We start from the raw sequence: 23115 nt of genomic DNA on the forward strand, positions 1-23115 counted from the left end.
CGTGACCGTCGGTCGTGCTTTCGTCCCGTCGCGTGGCCCCGTTCCGACGAATAGGGCTTTCTTTCGCTGCGTTTTCTGCATTTGCCGCTTCACGCTATCTCTATCGGTGAGTTCACGTCAATCTTTGCGTGGACATGCTTTCCGCCGCCATTGAATAGAACGCGTGAACCAGCTGTCGTTCTGCGACCAACGCGCCGTGACCACGTGAATGACCGCTGCGGCTGCATGCGTCGAGGGCAGACGGACGTGTGTCGCAGATGTGCACGGTACGTAGCTATAGCTGTAATTTCGATCCCGGGATTTTTTTTTCTCCTTCCTTACAGTGGCTTGTACAGGGAACTAGAGTTTTTTTGATTAGACGTCATTGTGTTAGGCCTTGCATGATACCGTATTACTGGAAGACCGGGACGCGTCGCTAAAGACTGTTGCCGAGACATCTCTTGGAGATTCGTACAGCAGCATCCTCCGAACGTTTACGTGCTGGCTATTATATCGCTAACGATAACAGAACTCTTTCAGGAACCTATGCCTGTTTCTCTCTTCCCTCTTTCTTGTCCCTTTCTCCAATCCGCCAGTGTAGGGTAGCCAACCGGATGTCTTTCTGGTTAACCTCCCTGCCTTCTCCCTTTTGTTGCTTCCTTCCTTCCTTTCAGGAACACTGAAACACCATGAAAACGTGATCGTTTCACATTTTCACAAACATAACTGTATTTTGATTATTTCAAGATAAATAAATAAATAAATAAATAAATAAATAAATAAATAAATATACATTTGGGTTTACGAGTGCACAATAAAAAGAATCTTTTGACCCAATTTCGTGGTAATAATTTCGTGGTAAACACAGTGGTAATAATGATTTTTTTTTTGAGCCACGTGCGTCCCACGATTCTTCAAGAGGGCCAACGCGTCTCTTTCGAGGGAGCTCTGACGTGGCGTTGCAACGAAGGTGGCAGTCGGTGTGTTCGAAATGACGACGCAGCCTGCCATTGGAAAGGGCTGGCAAGCTGCGTCCGCAGAGCTGCTGCGGCCGAAGCCCAACTAAATATGTCGAATAATTGTGGCGCCTTTACTTCCCAAGACCACTAATTATTGGAATATGAGAGACAGCGCAGCAAAGTGTTCCGGGAATTTCAAACACCTGGGCTTCTCGAACGAGAATTACACATGCACCAAGAAAGTGTCAAATTACATTTCTCTCTCTCTTTCTCTTTTTTTTTTTAGAGTAGGCGTGCTCTTAGGAACACCGCAACGACCAAAAATTTTATTTTCGAGCCTTCCCAGTGTACGATGCACCTCATACTCGTTTCTTGGTTTAGGCACGTAAAAATCAATTAAAAAAATCACAGCATGTCCGCGGAGTTCGTGCACCCATCCGTCCGTGCATCCATCCATCCATCCATCCATCCGTCCGTCCGTCCGTCCGTCCGTCCGTCCGTCCTATTGCACACATTTCTATTGGGCCAACGGCATCCAAGAAACGAAACGAGAAGTGGCGATAAGACAGCGCCATTTTACTATACTGCTAGGGAGATGCTGCCAGTTGAACCTAACGCATAACATGACAAAGAGGAGCTTCGCCTCTAAAAAAATACAAAATAAACGCCCAAGCACTCCGTACAAATGGATTAACCAGCGAAAGCTGAAACGTGCGGTTCTGGTGTTTGTTTGGCAGTAGGTTCAACCCGATGTGGCACTGAAGCGTTTCCACAATTACTCGTTACATGTTCGAGCTTTTTAATGAGATTAGATACAGCTTTACTCGGGTTTACCACAGTGTTTATTTCACATGCCGCACATTGCGTCTCGTATGATGGGAGAATGGTATGAGTGGTTGAATGGGTTTCGCCATGCGTTAATTACGGTGGTTATTGCGTTAATCACATCAGCTCCTCTTTATATTTTCGGATATTTTAACGCAGTAGCGTTAAAGAGCTTGTTTCGCACAAATTAAGGCGTTGGCGTCGTTAGTTGCGAGCGAAAACTCATGATGTGTGCAACCGAAAAATCGAGAAGGATGCAAATAAAGTAAATAATAAGAAATTCCGGTTTTTATTGGGGATTGAACCCGGGTCGCTTGCATGGCAAGTGGGTGTTTTACCACAGAGCCACGCGTCTGCTGGTCAACAGAGCGAACATAACTTCCTCTGTTTGAAAATGCAGTGAAAACAACCTTAATGCTTTACAAACCCGCGCGTCCTGTATACATTGTGTGCCATACAACATGAAATATTGCAGTTATAACGCTGGGTACAAGCGCACATTGCCATCGGGCGAAATAACATGCGATTATCACAATGACTTCATTGTTCAAAGCCAAGCACCCACTACAAAAGGCCCTACTCCCTTAATGCCACGTAGGGGGTGCACTACAAGTTTAAAAAAATTTCATTAATGAAGTGTTTGAATTGGGACAGGATAGGGACAGGATGTCGCTATCGCGTTCAACTCCTAAAGGCAGAACTCAAGGGTGCCCTAATTTTGTCTATGCAATAGGCTAAACACCTCGATTGGCACACCCACTTCCCGCATGTTCGTGTTAAATGGCCTTCACAAGGTATACACTTTTCTTGACTAATCTTGCCTATCATGTCGCTGCCTGTAGTCAGCCACGGCGAAGCAGTGTTTATGATCATGGAGTTTCCTAATATACATTAGAGGAAACTCTGGCGCTAGTGTCTGTGGGCTCTGCAGCGCACGGCGCTTCAGTGAGCATGGGAACGATGGGTAGTACACACATTTGTCTAAACTTCGTACTTCTGGCCTGCTTTTGGCTCCGTGTGTGTTCGTGTGACTTGAGGCTGTTTTCTCACGAAACAAAAATCGGCAAATGTTCAGCGATTGTGCTTCACCGCCCTATTTCTTTCGCTTTACCTTTCCGAATCGGGTCACGAAGTTCAAAAGGGTTGAATCTTTTTTTCGAAACAAAACCGAAACACAGCAATAAACGAAGCTGCAAGTACGATTCGCCGCCCGCAAGTACGAAGACTAGACGAGGCCGGAAGCTGAAGTTGACATCAGATCTATTCTCAGTGGCATAAGTCAGAAGTTAGACGAGTTGTTGCCGCTCAGGGAAACAGTGCCAAACATCGAGCGGTCGATACAGCTCATGTCGGACAAGTACGATGAGATGTTGACAAGGCTTGCCGCACAAGAAAAAGATACGAAAGAAATACGGAAAAGACTTGAACGCCTTGAACAGGACACCTGCGCTAGTGATGATGCTTCAAAAAAACTTGAGGCCGATTTAAATGAGCTCGAGTGGAGAAGCCGCAAGTTTAACTTGGAAATACATGGTGTAAGCGTCTCTGAAGGTGAAAATTTGCTTGCAAAGGTAAATTCTGTTGCCAGCATGATTGACGTTTGTGCACTGGACGCAGCAGACGTCGCTGCCATTCACCGCCTCCCATGCAAATTTGGCAAAACACCAGGTATAATCGTTCGGTATGTCAGACAATATGTTAGAGACGAATGGCTGCATAACCGGTCAAAACTGAGAGAAAAGAAATCAAGCCTGTTCATCCAAGAGAACTTGACCAGCCAAAGTCGGCAACTGCTTCGAGAGGCTAAGGAATGGGCGAGGGAAAATCGGTACAAATACGCCTGGCACAAGAACGGGAAAATCCTACTGCGCAAATCTGACGGCGATTCCGTGTTAGTAGTGCGTCACAGGACCGACTTTCCCGTCTAAGCCTGCTAGTTGCTGACTGTATCTAGATTATTTCATTCCTCAAAATGGCTAGTCAAAGTCCCTTTCTTCCACACGAGCTAGACGCTTTTGTGACAAGTCATCACGCACATTCCTTGAAGTGCCTTCATCTAAACGTTCGTTCACTCTATAACAAGGAAGAAGATATAAATGACTTCATCAATGGTTTTCATTTTCTGTTTGATGCAGTAATGCTTAGTGAAACTTGGTGCAGGGATGATCGTGATTTGTTCAAATTTCCGTCTTATCAATCGTATTGTGTAAACAGAACTAATCGCCGAGGCGGTGGCGTTATGCTGTTGCTAAGAGAGCACGTAAACTGCGAGCTGCTTTCCAACTTTTGTATCTGTTGTGATGATTTTGAAATAATAACAGCTCGTGTGAATGACTGTATGTTTTCCGTTTGCTATAGACCACCAAGTGGAAATCTTCCTAGTTTCTTTTGTTTCTATGAACAGCTGTTATCATTTGTTTCAGAAACTGGCGATTATTTGGTGTCTGCTGGTGATTTTAATATCGACCTGTTGACCATTTCTGCACCACAAAAGGCCATGTTAACCATGCTGACTTCAAACGGATGCGAAAATTTAATCTATGTACCGACAAGGGTAACTACTGAAAGCGAAACACTGTTAGATTTATTTATTACTAATATCGATTCTACAAAAGCCAACAGTGGTGTAATAACGTGGGACCTTAGTGACCACCTCCCAATATTTGCTCTACTAAGAAAGCAAAATTTCACGATAAATGAAAAGCATCAGTACATTTCTTTTCAAAATATTACACAAACAGGTTTGGATAATTTTAGAGCTGAATTGCTACTTAGCGATATTCCGCAAATTCTGAAAATAGACGACGTTGACATTGCATACAGTAAACTTATTGATGAAATTTCTCGTGTGTATAAGCGTCACTTCCCACAAAAAAAGTTTAAATTGGGTAAAAAAATAAGAAAACCATGGATAACCCCTGAATTGTTACAAAAAATTAAGTGTAAAAATGCGCTTTATCACAAGTTCATTAAAAGTAAGGAACCAAGCATATTGAAAGAATACAAGTCGCTTAGAAACAAACTAAACAAAGAACTAAGGTCACACAGGAAATGCTATTTTCAAGCTGAGTTTGATAGCTGCTCAAAAAAACCCGATATGTTATGGAAAAAGCTTAATACTGTCTTAAATCGCCGTAAATCGTCTCCACGTGTAGAAAAGCTATTTCTTGGTGGCCACGAAATATGGGGCGATGATCTGGCGAATACATTTAATGATTATTTTGTGAGCAATTCTAATTCTTGTGCATCTGCTGATATTACAAAATTTATGCCTGATAGCAATCCATCTTCCTTTTTCCTTCGCCCATTTACAGAGTCTGAAGTACTGTCAGTTTTTCTTTCGCTTAAAAATAGCTCAAGTTGTGACGTTGAGGGCATGCAGGTTTGTCCAATCAAGTATGTGCTTGATTTAATTTGTCCATATCTTACCTACATCTTTAATCTGTCTTTGGCGAGCGCTATCTTTCCCAGGAGGATGCAGATCGCAAGAGTTTCTGTGCTTTTTAAGAAAGGTGACATAAACGATATCAAAAATTATAGACCTATTTCGATATTACCAGTATTATCCAAAGGGCTGGAGAAACTTATACACGTGCAAATGTCTAATTTTTTCGATAAGCACAATCTTATATCTACAGCCCAATTTGGATTTAGAAAACACCTTTCTACTGAGTTAGCCTTGCTACAACAAAAAGAATTCATTTTAACACAATTTGAAAGCAAGAATCTTGTGCTCGGCCTTTACATTGATTTCAGTAAAGCATTTGATTGTATCCATCATTCCATACTACTTAAAAAACTTGAAACCTATGGTATTCGCGGGCACTGCTTAAACCTCGTGAAGTCGTATCTAGATCATCGCCATCAGTACGTCCAGATTGAGCATTACCGTTCAGACTTAAAACACATCAGCAGAGGCGTTCCTCAAGGTAGTATTCTCGGCCCATTTCTTTTTATAGTTTACATCAATGACTTAGTAAATATCTACAGTGATGCGAAATACGTTATGTACGCTGACGACGCTAGCCTATTTTTTTCGTCACCTGAACTTGGTAGCCTTCAGAATAACACCAACACTGCTCTAAGGGCGCTCCAAGAATGGTCAGCAGCAAACGTTTTGCAAATTAATACTAAAAAGACAAAAGCCGTGATTTTCAGACCAAAATCTAAGCAGATAACCTGCGAACACATCACCCTTCTTTACACAAATGAAGCAATAGAAATAGTGAGTAGTGTGAAAATACTGGGAGTTACCTTCACACAAAATATGCTTTGGGATTTACACATCGAATCAGTTTTAGGCAAGCTATCTCGTGTGGTTGGTATGATGGCGCGTCACAGATTGATATTACCTTTTAAAATAAAGCTTCTTGTTTACAATGCGCTCTTTTTTTCTTCCTTGTATTATTGTTTTTTGGTATGGGGTACGACGACATATACAAATCTTGAAAGACTTCATGTACTGCAGAAAAAATTTCTACGGGCGCTTTTCAATGTACCCTACAATTCCCATACTTCAGATTTATTCTTGAAGGGAAATGTCATCCGCGTGTTTACCCTATACAATTACAAGTTAAGTATAGCGTTCAAACGAGAGATAAAAGAAAACCTAAAGTTTTTCCACGAGTTATCTCATCTTGCCAAAAACACCCATTCATACGGCACTCGTTACATAGAACAGTGGAAGGTGGTCACTGCGCGGACAAGCTATTCTATGCAGAAGCTATCATACACGCTGCCAACCCTTTTAAATTCATTTCATAAATTACACATTGAATTGAAAATAACCTCTGCACGAACACTGCGCGAGCATTTCATCAATTCATGCTAACATAGTAAATAGTGTAAAATATTGCTTTTTTTCATTCTTCCTTACTGATGTGTTTTTTTTTAGACATATCTGTATTCCGAATATGTGTTTCTTGTGATTTTTGCTATGTGAATGTTTTGCCATCGCTGCCTGCACTGTAGGGGTGGCTGCGGGCCTCTGTCAAGTTGCTTGTGCCTTCAAGCAACTTTTACCCGCAGTCTCCTCCATCGCTGATGGAAATAAAAATTATTATTATTATTATTATTATTATTATTATAAATGTGTGTACTACCCATCATTCCCATGGTCGCTGAACGATCGCAGCGCCAGAGTACCCTATAGTTAGTTTCAGGAAACTCTATGGTTATGGTGCGCGGCTGCGGCGTGTTCGATCCCGGCCATAGCGGTTGCGTTTCTACAGAGGCAAAATGGTAGAGGTCCGTCTGCTTGCCATGTCACTAGTGCACGTTCAAGGGCACACAGGTGGTCCTAATTTCCGGAGCCTTCCACTACGGCGCCTCTCGTAATCACGTCTTAGTTCATCATTACACATGAAGCAGCGCACGACGACAGGCACAAAAGGAACGGCAGCGGTGTCCATGTCATTCCTTTTGTGCCTGTCATCGTGCGGTGCTTCATATGTAATCATGACTCGCCCAACTTTCGACATTACTGAAGCACTTCTTAGTGTCGGGGCACAAAAGCACAGATAACATTATCATGACGCGGCCCGTATTTGATTCCACTCTCTTCCATTGAATACTCGACAAATGTTGGAGGATCTTGCAGCTGTGAATCTTCCCAGCAAAAGTTGAAATCATCGAGTTTTTGAACGTCCCGTAATACAGCATTGCCAGCCGCAGAGCTCGTGGCACTCTGCACCGCAATGCGCAGGATTGATCGAGAAGCACCTCTTCGAAGAAGCATTTTCACGGATTCCGAACCAGCTCTTCAATGCCTTCGAACTGCGCTACGTCGTGGACCACAAGATTGCTGGCAACACAACTGTATCAACACGTAATCGAGAAATGACATGAGGTAACTTTTCAGTGGTTATACCAGGCCACTGTGCCATCGATAATGAGCACGCTGATGATGCAGTGAAGAACGCTCACGAAAATGGCCTGATGGATCCTATTTCATTATCATGAAGTGATTCAGTAGCAAAGATTAACACGCTCGCGCACGATGTCGCAAGGTTTGTGTGGAACATGCCCGGTTTTTTTTAATGATGATTGATATGTGGAGTTTAACGTCCCAAAACCAGCATATAATTATGAGAGACGCCGTAGTGGAGGGCTCCGGAAATTTTGACCACTTGGGGTTCCCGGTTTTCTTCGCACCCGTTTTCATTGCCTGAATCCGTGCCTACAACTTACGATTCCATCTGTTTTATCCCGATCTGAGACAACCGTTTCTCTTCCGTATGTGGCTTGGGTGTCTTATGCGAATGCCTTTACTTGCCGCATCGGATTAGCAGATAGTGCTGCATCGTGTGACCATTGCGGCGCTGACGAAACCATCAAACATATTTTGTGTCAGTGCCGAGCAGTACAGCTGTCAGAGGCAGTTCCTGTCAGCAGTGTTTGCACGCCTCGACGACCCAGCCACTTTCCGAAAAATCAATTTTCGAATGCCGAAGAGATCGAACTTCATGGCGAAAAGCGACGAATGGTCTCTCGAAGTTTCTGCGAGCGACGTGTGTGCGCGCGTTTCCGCTTCCCTCTCTCCTTGTCTCATTCCCTCTTCCTTCACTTCCTGTCTTTCCTTACCCCTTCCATATAGTGAAGGGTAGTCAACGTGAACCAGATACTTGCTTTAACCTCCCCGCCTTTCTTTACACGATATATACTCCTCGAATGCACATTCTGCAAAAAGTTCTGCGGTTGCTCTTGTATACAGACAGGCCACAGCAGTGCCGGCAGTTTTGCGCTGGCTGTCGGCCACCGATACGGCGGCTCCGTGCACCAGCACTGGATCGATCGGCTGCGGGGGGCGAGGTGGCTGCTGCTGCTGCTAGCGCACGTAGTTGAGGTCGGCGAGTTTTCGCGAGGGTTGTCGGTGATCGGGCCGAGGTCGGGGCAGTGTTGCCCGTCGAGGGGGAAGGGGGGGCTGCCGAAAGTGCCACCTCCCCCGCGCGTGATGTGACTCGACTGAAGAGTGGTCTGGACGAACGGGGTGGCACACGTATGGCTCTCTCTCTCCCTCTCTCTCTCTCTCTCTCTCTCTCTCTCTCTCTCACAGACGAGCAAGAGATCGCCATGTTCGAAAAACCAAAACGGCGGGACAGACATGCACGCAGAGAACAACGCGAGGGTGGTTGCGCTGCTCGCATTCATTGCTCGCTTATATAGGCGCTTCTCTCTCGATGTGTGCGCGTTCGCTGCATCCAAATGGCGATTTATTTTCGTCGACAGTGCAGCGCATCTTGCAGCTTAGAACTACACGGTAAGTCGAGAGTGTTGGTAGCGAATCGTTGTACAAAAACAAAACAAACACTTAACGGGTTCCTTATGCAATCGATCGCTTAAGGTGGCTCGGCTGCTTAGACGAAGGGCGCGGGTTCGATTTCGGGCGCGCTGGTCGCATTTCTATGAAGGCCAAATTCTAGAGGCTCGTGTAGGCTTCTCTGCGACGTCAGTGAACGTTAAAGAACGCTAGATGGCCGACCGAAATTTCCGCAGCCTTCCTATACGGCGTGACTCATGATTAAACCTTGGTTTCAGATCTTAAAACCACAGGTATTATTATTAAATTATTATTAAGGAAAGTAGACGGTGCAGATACAGACACCGGGATGGGGAAACGGATGACGAAAAGTGCTGCTTACATACTATTATTTGAAGAGCACTGAGATAAAAAGGTGGTAGACTCGAAACTAATTTCTGCGCACGCTTACGAATGGCGGCGTAACCTGTGAATATGACGCACGTGTGACTCTACGCGAGAAGTGACTCTTTCAGCATGACGTTTCTTCTTTGTGCAAGGTCACCCAAGGCTGAATCACGCATGTCTTCAGACTAATAATGATATGTGAAGCATCAACCATACCTATATATACCTTACCTATATCGAGCACCGTGTAGCGCCTCACGATGACAACCAGTATGTCTGCTTGACAGTTAAACGTAGAGACCTCAATTTCACGCTTTTAGGCGCATATATATCACCTTCAAACCGTTTTGAACCTGAAAGACTAAGTGCACAGTTAACAGCCACATCTGGACCATGGATCATCACCGGAGATTTCAATGCTCACCACCCACTACGGGGAAGTCAGAAGACAGACAGTCGCGGAAGGCAAGTATTCTCCTTTGCTCTGGAGCAGCAGCTGCTTTGTGTAAACGACGGAAGCCCAACGTTTTTACGGGTAACGACATACAGCAGCTGCCTTGACTTGACATTTGTGTCACGAAGCCTAAATGGAAAGGTCAAGTGGTTCGCAGACTATGAAACTCATGGAAGCGACCACATGCCAACTTATTTGAAAATCAAGGGCCTGGAAAAATCGCCAGACTACGACACTTCGACTCGCATCGACTGGACAAAGTTCAGGTCACTGACGGAAAAGAGGTGTCAAGAAAATAAAGCGCCTCCTCTTGACACCCTCGAGGATATGATTAGAGGTGCTACTCAAAAAGCGACCTATCATATTCAACATACTTCAGATTATTGTCAATATCAAGCGGAATTGGAACGGCTCAGAGCGATCCGTCGTCGCGCAGAAAGAAGATATAGGCGCACTAAGTCCATTCACGACTTGAGGGAGGCAAGGCGCCTACAGAAAAAAATTCAGCGGCGAATCATTTCACTTCAATCCTTTCGCTGGAAACATCTGTGCGAATCTTTGGATCCACACGAGCCTTTGACGCAGACATGGAGGATTGTCCGTGGCCTACGAACATCGCCACATCAACATCGCCCCTTCAAGGGTCTTTCTCTCCACCAAGGCCGCACCGAAATTGAAGTAGCAGAAGATTTCTGCATGAAAGTTGCCGGTCATGCGTCCGCGTGCACCACGCGCCACCTAGAAAACGCTCCAGTTTCCAGAGATTCAAGAATGGACATCTTTTTCTCTCTAGAGGAACTACAAGCGGCCTTGACGGCATGCAAATGATCTTCATCGCCTGGTCCGGATGGGATCACGTACATGGCTCTTTGCAACCTCGGAGAAGCAGCTCGACAGGCCCTTCTATCCGTGTACAACGACTCGTGGAACAGCGGATTTATTCCTCATTCATGGAAATCCAGCCGCCTCGTCCCTGTGCTTAAACCAGGTTAATCTCCTCTGCACTTGACCTCTTATCGCCCCATCGCGCTTACCATCTGTTTCGGGAAAGTGATGGAGAGGATGATTTTGACTCGCCTAGAGTGGTACTTGGAGCACCACGAGGTATACCCTCATGCTATGACGGGATTTCGGCGTGGGCGGTCCGCAATTGATAACGTTATAGACCTGGTCTCATCTGTTCAGCATCAAAAAAGACTGAAACGTTTATGTGCGGCGTTGTTCTTGGACGTGAAAGGTGCATACGATAACGTATCACATGAAGCCATTCTGGAAGTCATGAAAAATGTTGGATTAGGGGGTCGGGTTTACCAATAGATCCACAGCTATCTGAAAGGCAGAACTTTCTTTGTACAGACGGAGAATGGCACAACAGCGCACCATTGCAACCGTCGTGGTGTGCCTCAAGGCGGTGTTCTTAGCCCCACACTTTTCAATCTAGCGCTACTCGGCCTGGTTGACGCACTTCCAGAATCTGTCCATCTATCAATATATGCAGATGACATCTGCATCTGGGCGTCAGGCGTAACACGCCTTCATTTGCGTGCCCGGCTTCAGAGAGCGGCTACAATAGCGACAAAGTACCTGGAAGAACGGGGACTAGAGCTGTGATCAGAGAAATGCTCGCTTATAGCATTCACGCATAAGGCATCTCTTCAATAAGGCATAAGGCATCTCGAAGGCATCTCTTCAATGTCTTATGTCACCCTTTCGCCATGGACCTAATGAACAGTTAGTAGCTGAAATAAGGCTTCTTCATCACCAAGCAATCGAAAAACAGCACAGCATAGTGTATCAGTGGATACCAGGTCATTGCGGTATATATGGCAATGACCGTGCAGATGAGGCTGCTAGATCTGCACACGATGGTACCAAATACACAGCCATCCCGTTCTCAAGAACCGTCGCAGCTACAAGACTTCGTTCGCTTGCACGTGACCTCACACTGGTACAGTGGAACTCAACAGACTTCACAAACGCGCCCCTGCATAACTTGGATCCTGATCTGCAGCTTCGTCTTCCCCCAAGGATATCTCGAGCTGAGGAGACTCTTCTGTGCCGCCTGTGGCTTGGAGTGGCCTTCACGAACGCATACTCTTATCTCATTGGGATGACCAGCTCTCCTACATGCACTTACTGCAGTTGCGAAGAAACCATCGCGCACCTTCTGTGTGAGTGCACTTATTTCAACGCGCAAAGACAAGAACTCACTGCAGCTCTGGATAGACTAGACGATCGACCTTTATCGGAACAAAGGATTCTGGGTCATTGGCCGAGCCCATCTTCAGCCCAGAAGGCTTTGAAAGCTTTGCTGCGCTTTTTGCTGACAACTGGCCACAGAGACAGACTTTAGTGTCTTATACTCTTTGATGTTGCCTTCCCTCTGTCGCATTTTTTTGTAATTTCTTTTTCTCTTCGCAACATTTCTTTTTAACATCTTTCATTCCCCTCACCCCTTTCCCCAGCACAGGGTAGCCAGCCGGTCTAAGAACTGGCTAACCTCCCTGTCTTTCCGCTTAAACTTTTTTCCTCCTCTTCCTCCATCAACCATAAGACGCGTGGGTTTCCTCGCTCTATGCGTCACTCAAATGCGCATTCATAAAAAATTTAGATGTTCCAGTCTCCCCCCCTCCCCCAACTTTTTTTTTTAAATTTTTGTGACCTGTCAAAGGCGGGTAAACGGAGAAGTTGTAAGTGGGACTTCCTTTTACTTGTAGCGATCGCCCTGCGTGCGCAAAACTTTTTCAGGGTATCATAGTGTGTCTGCTCGTGCGCAGCTGATCCTCTGGAAGCTGGCTTCACCTTTATAAGACTCACCGTAGGGAGGAGCACGCTTTACGGTAATGCGCTTGGTTGTGCAGGCGGCGCTTCGTGCGATGCTAGTTGAGGAAAATGAAGCGGACGCGGATTGAAATTCAGATATCATTGAAAACTAGACTCTTATGTTCCCACCATTAAAGTTTTGTTTGGGCTGAAGAATATTCGGGAGGGTCGCGAAGTTGCACGTGATTTAGCGCAAGACGTAGGCCGCTTGCCATGTCGCGTTAAGCTTCCCGTCGTTTTTTTTCGTTCGTGCTTTTCTACGCGTTACAACTAAGCGAGTTTTCTTTACGCATAACAATACACGGTGTCCAATTGACAGCTTCCACGCAATGTCATGGAGGCACTATAGTGTTCCAACATGTCGGCTTAGGTGACGTCAAGGTAGGTGTAATCATGCGGTGATTAACCTGCTTCACAAGTGCGTGAAATACTGATAACGCTAACGGGGCACCACAAAGTTCCTGTCCCATCATGTTTTTGCTCCAACGTGGCTGTTTCAGTGACGTCAGTGCAAGACATCTATTACCAATTACGCGATTGGACAAGGTTGACTGACAAACAGAGCTCGAACACCCTTTGTTGCAATCACCAGCCCTCTCGGTTTGCAATTTTTGCTGAAGTATAGTTTAATTCTTTCCGGGACTTGCCGGTACGTTCGAATTAAGCGAGAAGTTGAATTAATCGGGGTTGAATTGACGGTAGTCGACCGTTTAATGAAATACGCTCAGGCGCCTTCAGGTACACGGAAGTCAGACGGTATCTGTGTGTACATACGCCGTCGGCTCTGCACTTTCGTGCCTTCGTCGCGTCGCTGAAGTCCCTGCGCGAGAAAAGTAAACACTGAAATAATAGGAAAACATATAAGAAAGAAAGGAAATGCGGAAATCGAGATAGGGTTCTTCGAGCGTTCTCAAGGCCTCTTCCGTCATCGCGCGTAATGCGGTTAGGCAGCACCTCGATTGCTGTTTCTGCTGCCGATGCTGTCGGATCGGCGGAAAAAACGAGCTGCACAGCGCAAAACATAGCTGGGGGGAGGGGGAGGAGGGGGAAGCCATATATAGAAGGCACGAAGCTTGTGATGCGTCCTTTGATATGGCTGAATCAATTGTTGTACGTCTGCCAGGAAGCGAGGGTTACGAGAGAGTAACCGCACTTAAACACACACACACACACACACACACACACACACACACACACACACACACACACACACACACACACACACACACACACACACACACACACACACACACACACGCACACGCACGCGCGCGCACGCACGCGCGCGCACGCACGCACGCACGCACACACACACACACACACACACACACACACACACACACACACACACACACACGCACACACACACACACACACACACACACACACACACACACACACACACACACACACACACACACACTTTTTATGGCGGAAATTTCATTCTCGGTTATCTTTGCTGGATCGGTTATTTGGCGAGCGCCGGTTTTTGTGGTATGCGGCAGTGAAAGCGCTCGTTCATCTTGTTTGCTTGTGTGCACTGGCTGTCAATCTTGCCTACCCTGGCAGTTGTAATTTGTCAAGTCACGTTATATTCAGCCTCCGGCTGGGCTGTAAGCCTGTTTTTCAAACTAGCAAGACCGATATTGGGGACTTGTCTTGCATTTGACGAAAGAAAATGGGAAAAAATAAGGGGGCATGACACAAAGGCCACAAGATAGAACCAAGCACGAAGTCATTGTTATATTTTTTTGTTTCCTTGTTGCATCCGTCTCACACATAGTGGTACACCAACATCCTTTAATATGAGATATGGTTATGTTTACAGAGCAGACCTCCTCGTTCGCGTACTTCTTTTCTCTCTCCCGTTGGCTTTGCTGAGGGGGGAGGGGAGGATGGGGCATAGTGGTGGGCTTCGCTTCTGCCCCCCCCCCCCCCGAAAGAGAAAAGTCTGACTCTGCTCGGTCATCTGTTGCTTCTTTATCCCAGTGCGCGTCTGAATGCTTAATAAGATGACTTCTTTCTAGTCGCCAACGTCACGAGTCATCGCCTAGACGTATCCACGTCTATTCGCATGGCGTAAAAAAAAAAAGAAACCCTCGTCACCCGATAAAACGTTGCGTAGAAAGTGCGTTTCACGCAACGTTTCCTACGAGGTGTACGATTCCGCCGCTCGCCACAGTCTACGTACTCTGTCGGTCCCTGCCGGTGTGTATGCAGAGTCCAAAGTATACCACGGTGGTGGGGTGCAATTGGTCAGGAGGTATGCGAAAGCGTGCAACGTGCGTGCACTGCTGCTTTAGATGGACTCGATTCGCGCGCACTGTTCTCGTCCCAGACAGTGCGGAGGGGGGGCGCTTATTTTAGCACCTGCTCGACCGAACCGGAGCGTCTCCTCGCGGCCGCCGCGCTTGGGCGAACGGCCGTTTCGTCGCGCTCTCGGGAAGGAGGTCGTGCACCGCTGCTCGCGGCGTGCACCGTCATCGTGCGTGATTGGGCGCGACCGGCGACACGGTTTGTGCGTGCGTGTGCGTGCCCGGCTTCGGTTGCTCCGATACATTGTGGTTGTGTTGCAGCAGTTGGAGAAGTGTGGTTATAGCTGCCAGCTCATGCGAGAAGTCGTCGCAACAACAACAACAACAACAACAACAACAACAACAACAACAACAACAACAACAACAACAACAACAACAACAACAACAACAACAACAACAACAACGCTCTCAGGGTTTCCTGATTGATTGATATGTGGGGTTTAACGCCCCGAAATCACCGTATGATTATGAGAGATGCCCTAGTGGAGGGCTCCGGAAATTTTGACCACCTGGGGTTCTTTAATGTGGAAATATATGAGCGCATAAGGTAGAAGGAAAAATCACTTGACAGGAAAGACGCTCACTTACAACTGAACTTTTATTAGAAGACATTCATTGCACGAGAACACAAACGGGCAGGCGCAACCATCACCTCAAGGTTCCACCCCCTCCCCTCCCCCCAAAAAAAAGAAGGTATATGTTTAACTGGCCAAGCATTCCACTTTATTGGGGTCATTTAACGTGCACCCAAATCTGAGCACACGGGCCTACAACATTTTCCGCCTCCATCGAAAATGCAGCCGCCGCAGCCGGAATTCGAACCCGCGCCCTGCGGGTCAGCAGCCGAGTACCTTAGCCACTAGACCACCGCGGCGGGGCCAGGGTTTCTTACGCATTCGCCTAGGTTGAACCGAAGGCGGAAGCAATACTCTTTTCCTTCGAAGTGAAGTCGGTTGTATCGAAGCGGAAGTGGAGAGAACAGGACACACGCTTGCGTTTGCGCTGCAGGGGCGTGCTGGTTACGGTTCTCGGCTTCTCACCCGAAGGTCGCGGGTTTGATCCCAGCCGCGGCGTTTGCATTCGATGAAGGCCGAATGCTGGAAGCCCGTGTACTGTGTGATGTCTGTGCACGCTAAACGACACGTGATGGTCTACATTTTCGTCGCCCTCCGCAATGGCGCACCTCTTCATCACTTCCTGGTTTCTGCTCGTAAAATTTTAGATATATTATTATTATTATTATTATTATTATTATTATTATTATTATTATTATTATTATTATTATTATTATTATTATATAGAAGGCACGTTCGCATAAGTGGGACGTCAGTAGAGAAGAAAAAAAAAAACTTGCTTGATCTTTTGGGCATCGTAAGGCATTCTTGCAGTTCATGTGTTTTACCGGCATAAGAAGATATGTGTGTTTATCGGGAAAAGCGTGAGTGAGTGAGCGAGCGAGCGAGCGAGCGAGCGAGCGAGCGAGCGAGCGAGAGAGAGAGAGAGAGAGAGAGAGAGAGAGAGAGAGAGAGAGAGAGAGATGGCGAGTTTCTGTTCTCCCGTGAAACGGCATTTTCCAGAAACGCGCGCTTACGCTTGCAAATTAATTTTGTGGCTGGCTTCCAGGGAATTTAAGCTTTTTTTTCTCTTTACCAGATGTTCCGAACTTCGTGAGCTAGCGCAGTTTGTGTTCGCAGTAATCTTGCTCAGTGAATTTTCGAGCTGCCTGCACGCCAATGTTCCAGGTTATCTCTCGCGATATCACCACGAATTTCAGCTTTGCGGGCACGCCACATCATCTAGCTTCGTGTCAGCTTGCCAAGTTGGACTTTAATGAGCGTTCCGCCATTGCGTGGTTCACGTAGATGACGTTAATTTACCAACCTACGCATATTATAAAAGCAAGGAACTCACGCCGCCGTTTTTTTTTCTTTTTTTTCTTTCGAATAAACGGCGCTCGCGTCGTTTAAGCGCGCGTGGAAATACCGTCGAACACAGTTTCGATTAACGCGAGCTCCTCTTTTTCGTGTGCATGCATCACGAAATTTCATCGCGGGATATGCCTCAAGGTTTAGCCGCCTGATCCAGTCTCGTCCGTAGAGCTTAATCGTCATCGACGAATGAGTCAATGGAGTACGTCTAACTTGACGAACAACCGTGGGAATGCTCGACTCGGAAGAAAAAAAGACATCTTGTCCTGATCAATCATCAGTCGCATGCCGCGTCGGCCGCACTCTCGACGGAGGCGGAAATACTCGAGGTCCGCGTGCTTAGATTTAAGCTCACGTTAAAGAACCGGAGATTTCCGCTACGGCGTCTCTCATAATCGTATGTTGGTTTCGGGACGTTAAACCTCAAGAATCGTTGCTATCTCTCAGCAGTACGTACTGACCTAGCCTCCTCCTCTTCCTCCTCCTCCTCATCCTTTCCCTCCTCCTCCTCTTTCTCCTTCTCCTCCTCCACATTCTCCTCCTCCTCTCTCTCCCTCTACACACACACACACTCACACACACACACACACACACACACACACACACACACACACACACACACACACACACACACACACACACACACACACACACACACACACAAACATAAACACGCTGACAGTTTGTACACTGCTTGCATAATTGAAGAAAGTCCGAAGTGATGGTATTTTTTTTATCATCTTTACACCACTATTGTTGACACCGACGGTTACTGTTTGTGTTTGATGTGGCAGTTAAGCATAAACACAGGACAAGAGCTTGCCCCCGGCGTGCTTGCTGTCCTCATCTGTGTTGGATTTCTCTCCGAGTTCTTCACTATAAATCTTCACTGAACCCAGCTGTCATCTATATTGCATAACTGTACAGTTGTACTTCAAACGTTCGGCCGACTCATGCGTGACTCATACAGGCGACTTAGGCTCGAGGAGTGCATTAACGTCAGATTTATATGCGACGCAACTATTCGTGCAATTGCCGAGCAGACGTGAAACACGGTATCCTACGCGCGGTGTCCTCCGTGTCACGCATATAAGATGAGGTGCGTGAGAGGCTATTTTAGGCATATGTGACGTCACCAAAGTGCGCGCGTCGCATTATTTACCATCGCACGCGCGTCATCGGTATGCTTTTGTGGCGCGCAGCATCGCTTCGCGAACGAGTGTTTGTGTACTTGCATTTTGTTTGTTTTTTATTCGCCTGCGTCGTGGCGGGAGACTCATCTCCAAGCTATAACCATGAAAGTTGATCAAGATTCTCGCGTAAGTGCGTGTACCGTTGCGGAAACTGTATACAGCGAACAAGCAATCTATAGTCGTTTCTAGCAATCTATTCGTATAGTATGAATTTAAGCTCCTCCCACAGCGGTAACTCTCTTATCCAGGCAGAATTTTCATAAATGTGTGTTCAGAAAAAGTGTTTAACGATTTAGAGTCCTTAGTACTGTACTATGGGAGGGCAGAAAGCCGTGTCTAAGCCATAATGGGGCACGAAAAAGTGTTTAGAAAAGGTGTTTAACGACTTCAAGTGTATACCATGGGCTCAACTATGGGGCAGCTGTGAGTCGTCACGTCTTTACGAAGTTGCACTAATTGCAATCGCTTATTTACGTGACGTCAGGACCTTTCACGTATTTCAGGTATATGACAAGAGTGGCGATGTGGGCTTGTTGGTGAAACATTTGAAAGAAATTTATGTAGCGCGAGGCGAAAAAACGAACACAGGAAAGAATAGACTTAGCGCTCTGTCTTCTCAGTCTATTCTTTCCTGTGTTCGTTTTTTCGCCTCGTGCTACATAAATTTCTTTCAGGTATATGGCTTGGCCTCACAGGCAAGTGTTCATTTCCATAGTTTCGGTCGAAAATTTTTACTTGTTGGCGAATTTCATAAACTATTGTGACTTTACTTCTCAGCCAAGCGTATTATTTTAACAAGAAACGACCAACTTTTAATTCATATATATGCGTGGTGGTCTTCTCGTTATCAGCGAGCCCCGCCGCGGTGGTCTAGTGGCTAATGTACTCGGCTGCTGACCCGCAGGGCGCGGGTTCGAATCCCGGCTGCGGCGGCTGCATTTCCGATGGAGGCGGAAATGTTGTAGGCCCGTGTGCTCAGATTTGGGTGCACGTTAAAGAACACCAGGTGGTTGAAATTTCCGGAGCCCTCCACTACGGCGTCTCTCATAATCATATAGTGGTTTTGGGACGTTAAACCCCACATATCAATCAATCATCAATCGTTATCAGCGACAAGGGGCTTATGGTTCGAACGGAAATCACCAATTATTGCTCTGTTGCACTAGTGAATGACGGGCACGCCGCAGTACTGGGGATGGAGCGTGTATTTATTCTTAGCTTGTAACTGACTGCAGCTCCTTCAGTCACAAAAATATGATGAGCTGTCAAAAACGCATCAAGTTCGTGTGGCATGATTCCGAAGCACTTGGTATTATATTCCAAGTGAGAGAATGAAAAAAAAAACGTTGTTGTGTTTCAGGTGTAGTAATTAAAGTTAACGAGCGCGTAATTGATTATTTAATTATTTTACAACCATTCAGACTCACTACTTGCATAAAAAGAATCCAATATTCGGCCAGAATCGCATGTATTGGTTCTTTTTTTATTGTATTTGTTTTGAAGAATGAAAAAAGATACTTTTCACGTTGGTCCTGGAACGCGTTACATCGAGCATAAGTCGATCATGGATAGTGTATCGAGCAAAGTGATCATCTGCGGCAATATTCAGCATAATGGCGTTAAATGATTGCCAGTTGTCCACTCTGGAGGCGTGCGCACAAATGTGTACACTAGGTTTCGTGTCATTCCATGAAAGACGTCGTGCGTGACGTGCTATGGAAGTTGGCGTGTTACACACCGTGACTGAAAGGGGTAGTATGAAATACTGGTGCCCGCAGACGCTATAGACGGGTCTTCATACGTTTCTTCTTAAAGCAACTACCTTGAAGGGGCCCTGCAACATTTTCACGAGTAACCATCGAACGCCTTCATTCATCAAAGCATAGCATTGCCTCACGAATCGACTGCCGCAAAAATTTGCAGAATTCGTCGGTCACGAGTGGAGTTATAATAGCGTGTGGAATCGTACGCTATAATAGCTGTCATAATACTGCCATTCCGGTGAGCTTGCTGCACGCTAAGCAGAAAGGGACGGCATGGGGTAAAAAAGGTGTGTCATGCATGTGTCATGACCTTAAGCACTTTTTTTTTTTCAAATGCGCGGCTTTCAGTCCTATAGCGAGAGTGTGCGTGGGCACGTGGTGACCTCCCGTGGCGGCCACGCTAACTATGCTACTCACGATACACAAATCAGCCAAAGGCAGTCCATTGGGCCGTCAATTTGGGTATATGACGCTGTCATTTGAGCATATGACATCATTTGTCGAAAAAAAGGAACTATTTGTTGCTGACTCTGAATTAATTGTAAGTTTAGGCTACGTGCTGTGCGATAATGTTTGGCTCGCGCGTTATCGGCGAATGCCGATCGGCAGCGTTTTCTGATAATGTTGGAGTATATAGTGTCGCGGCCCCTTTGAGTGCCTCGTCATTTAAGCAGGTTGGCTAACTCATTCATGAGCGTACTCATTCAGTCTCATAAATAGCCGGGAGTCTGGGATTTAGTGAGGTCGGCCCGTGGGGGAGATTTTGTGAGTTTGGGTGTGAATGAGCTCGGCTGGTCAATATATAGGGTGAGTTCGAATCTTTCTGGCTGAACAAAAAATTTTAGCGAGTTTGACTTCGAGGAAGTCCAGCTGCGGGAAATCTGGTGAGTTTGGGTGTGAGGGAGCACCAGGTGCAAAATGTGTTCCTCGAGGGTGTTGGAGTGAGCCCCGCTTTTGTTTCTTTTTGCCCACGTGTGCCCATCAATAACGATAATTGTAATAAATGCGATAGTGGTACACCGCAGTGGAGGGCTCCGAGTATTTCGACTACGTAGTGCTTTCAACGTGCACCTCAATGTAAGCTGTCTCATTACTATAGGTTTTTTTTTTCTCGATTGATTAATATATCGCACGGCGTGCGTCAGACTTGACTGGCTCTGGAATATATCGAACTGCGAAGGTACTGCGTAGCTGCTTTTGATTGCTTCGGTGTTCTCACCCTCTTTTGTACTCAGCTATCTTATATACCGTGTATAAATGTAAAAATACGGCTTCGATAAAGACGTCTGCCCGTGACGGCACTGCGTCAGCTTATTTGGGCTACGATCGAAGCGTAGCATTTATAGTGCACGGGCACAAGGAAAGCGGAGTATAGTGCAGGCGATCTACGTTTTGCCCTTTCCCTTTTGAAATGCACCGCACGGCCGACTTCATTTCGCGACCGATGTTGCTGAAAATGCGGAACCGCGGGACGCGTTTGTTCGGCGTTCGCGTTTCAAAACATTGTGTGATGTAAGGCTTCCTATTTTGAACGGAAAGCCTTCTATACGTAAGCAAAAATTTTCGCCGCGTTGATGCGTTTGGTATGGACGAACAGTTGCTTGTGCGCGGGCGCGTGCGTCGTTCAATACCCGTAAAACAAAAGAAAAACAAGGACTTACATGCACCCATCGCTTGCATGCTTATACTGTGCGGAATCGTTACCATGGTCGAGGTATAGCTGGCTGCGGAAGTTTCTGTCCTGACTCGCTGCCCTAGAGATGACCGCATTGGTTGAACTGTCCTGCGCGTACATCAGTCAACGTCTGGGAAATCTGCGTGGTAGTTATGTGTTTGACAAAAGTACAGCGGGCGAGATGTTTCTTTTGTCGGTCACATAAACAGCTGTCTTCGCGAGCCTTCTTTATTGACGCTTTGCGAAAAATGGTCCCTAACAATGAAAGTTCTTGGGCGCTTGTTACATTTCTCAAGTGTATCGAAAGCTATTCGTTTTCTGGCGAACTCCGGGGCCGGTTTGGTAGTTGTACTCTGTGTGTGTGTGTGTGTGTGTGTGTGTGTGTGTGTGTGTGTGTGTGTGTGACTGCAAAAAGTGTCTGCATTGTTTGTTAGTTGAATGAACGCTCATATTGTGTAGATAGCGATGGCTCTTGTTGGTTAATATCGATAGATGAAGGCTATCCAATGTGATAACGGAAGCACCTCGTTTACCCTTTTTCAATTAATGTGCCCTCCATATATACTTACTAAGCAAAAACTTCAGTTGGTTTAGCTTGAGTATAGTTTTTTTACTCAGTTTTATGCTTTAAACACAGCTCAACCGTTTCTCCCGCAACCTTTAAAATACGCTGTAAAAATGGGCTTACAATGGAAAAAAAATGAAAACCAAGTAACGGTTACTATTGAGGGTTTCCTCCGCAATATGTCCCACATTTTTTTTTTTCTTCTTCTGCCTTCTTTACTTCCCTCGATGACGGCATTGAAAGTGGCCTTTCGTGCGCGCCACCACACCCCGCGGTTTGTACACGAATCTTGCAGTTTAATTAGGCCGGCTTCTCCCACGCAATTCGTCGCGGCGCGCTTCCTCGTTTTGATTTGTTCTCGCGTCGTTGTTGGTTCAGCTGTTGTTCTCGCTGCCGTCCCACGCACGCATAGCGGCCCGCGCGTGCATCGCAGCTAATCACGATGAGTAGAGTACTGGCTGCGGTGGCAGCCTGCTCACGCGCCTGCGCTATACCGTGATTGCAGAAATACAGCGGTCGGCGTATATACCTATACTCGCTGGCAACCAAGTTAAACCGAAATACATTTTTATTTCGACAGAAATTATGAGGATGCCCGAGGCACGTTTGTGCCGTCGGCTTCGATGTGGCCCGGACGTTTCAAAACCTTATTTTCTCAAACATTTTTTAAAAAGGTGAATTCTATAGAGTTCGATGGGTGCTTTTGTATTTATCTGATATTCCCCATCCCAGTGAGAGTAGTTTGGAGAGTAAACTTTATCGTTTACTCGTCGTGGTGGTCTACTGGTTATGGTACACGACAGGTGGTCCGAAGGTCGCCGGATTGAATCCTGGCCATGGCTGCCAAATTTTTTTTTTGAAAGCAGAATGCCTGGTGGAAATTTCCGTAGCAATTCACTACTGCGTTTCTCCTCTCACAATCACGTCCTGGTTTTCGGACCTTTAATTTGAATAACTATCAGAGTTTATCGATTGACTAGCCTCACCACGT

The 23115-nt window shown here is 46.2% G+C and overlaps 1 protein-coding gene across 13 annotated transcripts in view; it reads left to right on the forward strand.

Moving 5' to 3' along the window:
- The window catches only part of PMCA (plasma membrane calcium-transporting ATPase 3), a 348951-nt gene that overhangs the window by 36445 nt on the left and 289391 nt on the right, over window positions 1-23115 (forward strand). The window lies entirely within an intron of this gene.

Source organism: Rhipicephalus microplus, chromosome 5 (genome assembly GCF_043290135.1).
Source record: "Rhipicephalus microplus isolate Deutch F79 chromosome 5, USDA_Rmic, whole genome shotgun sequence".
NCBI lineage: Eukaryota > Metazoa > Arthropoda > Arachnida > Ixodida > Ixodidae > Rhipicephalus > Rhipicephalus microplus.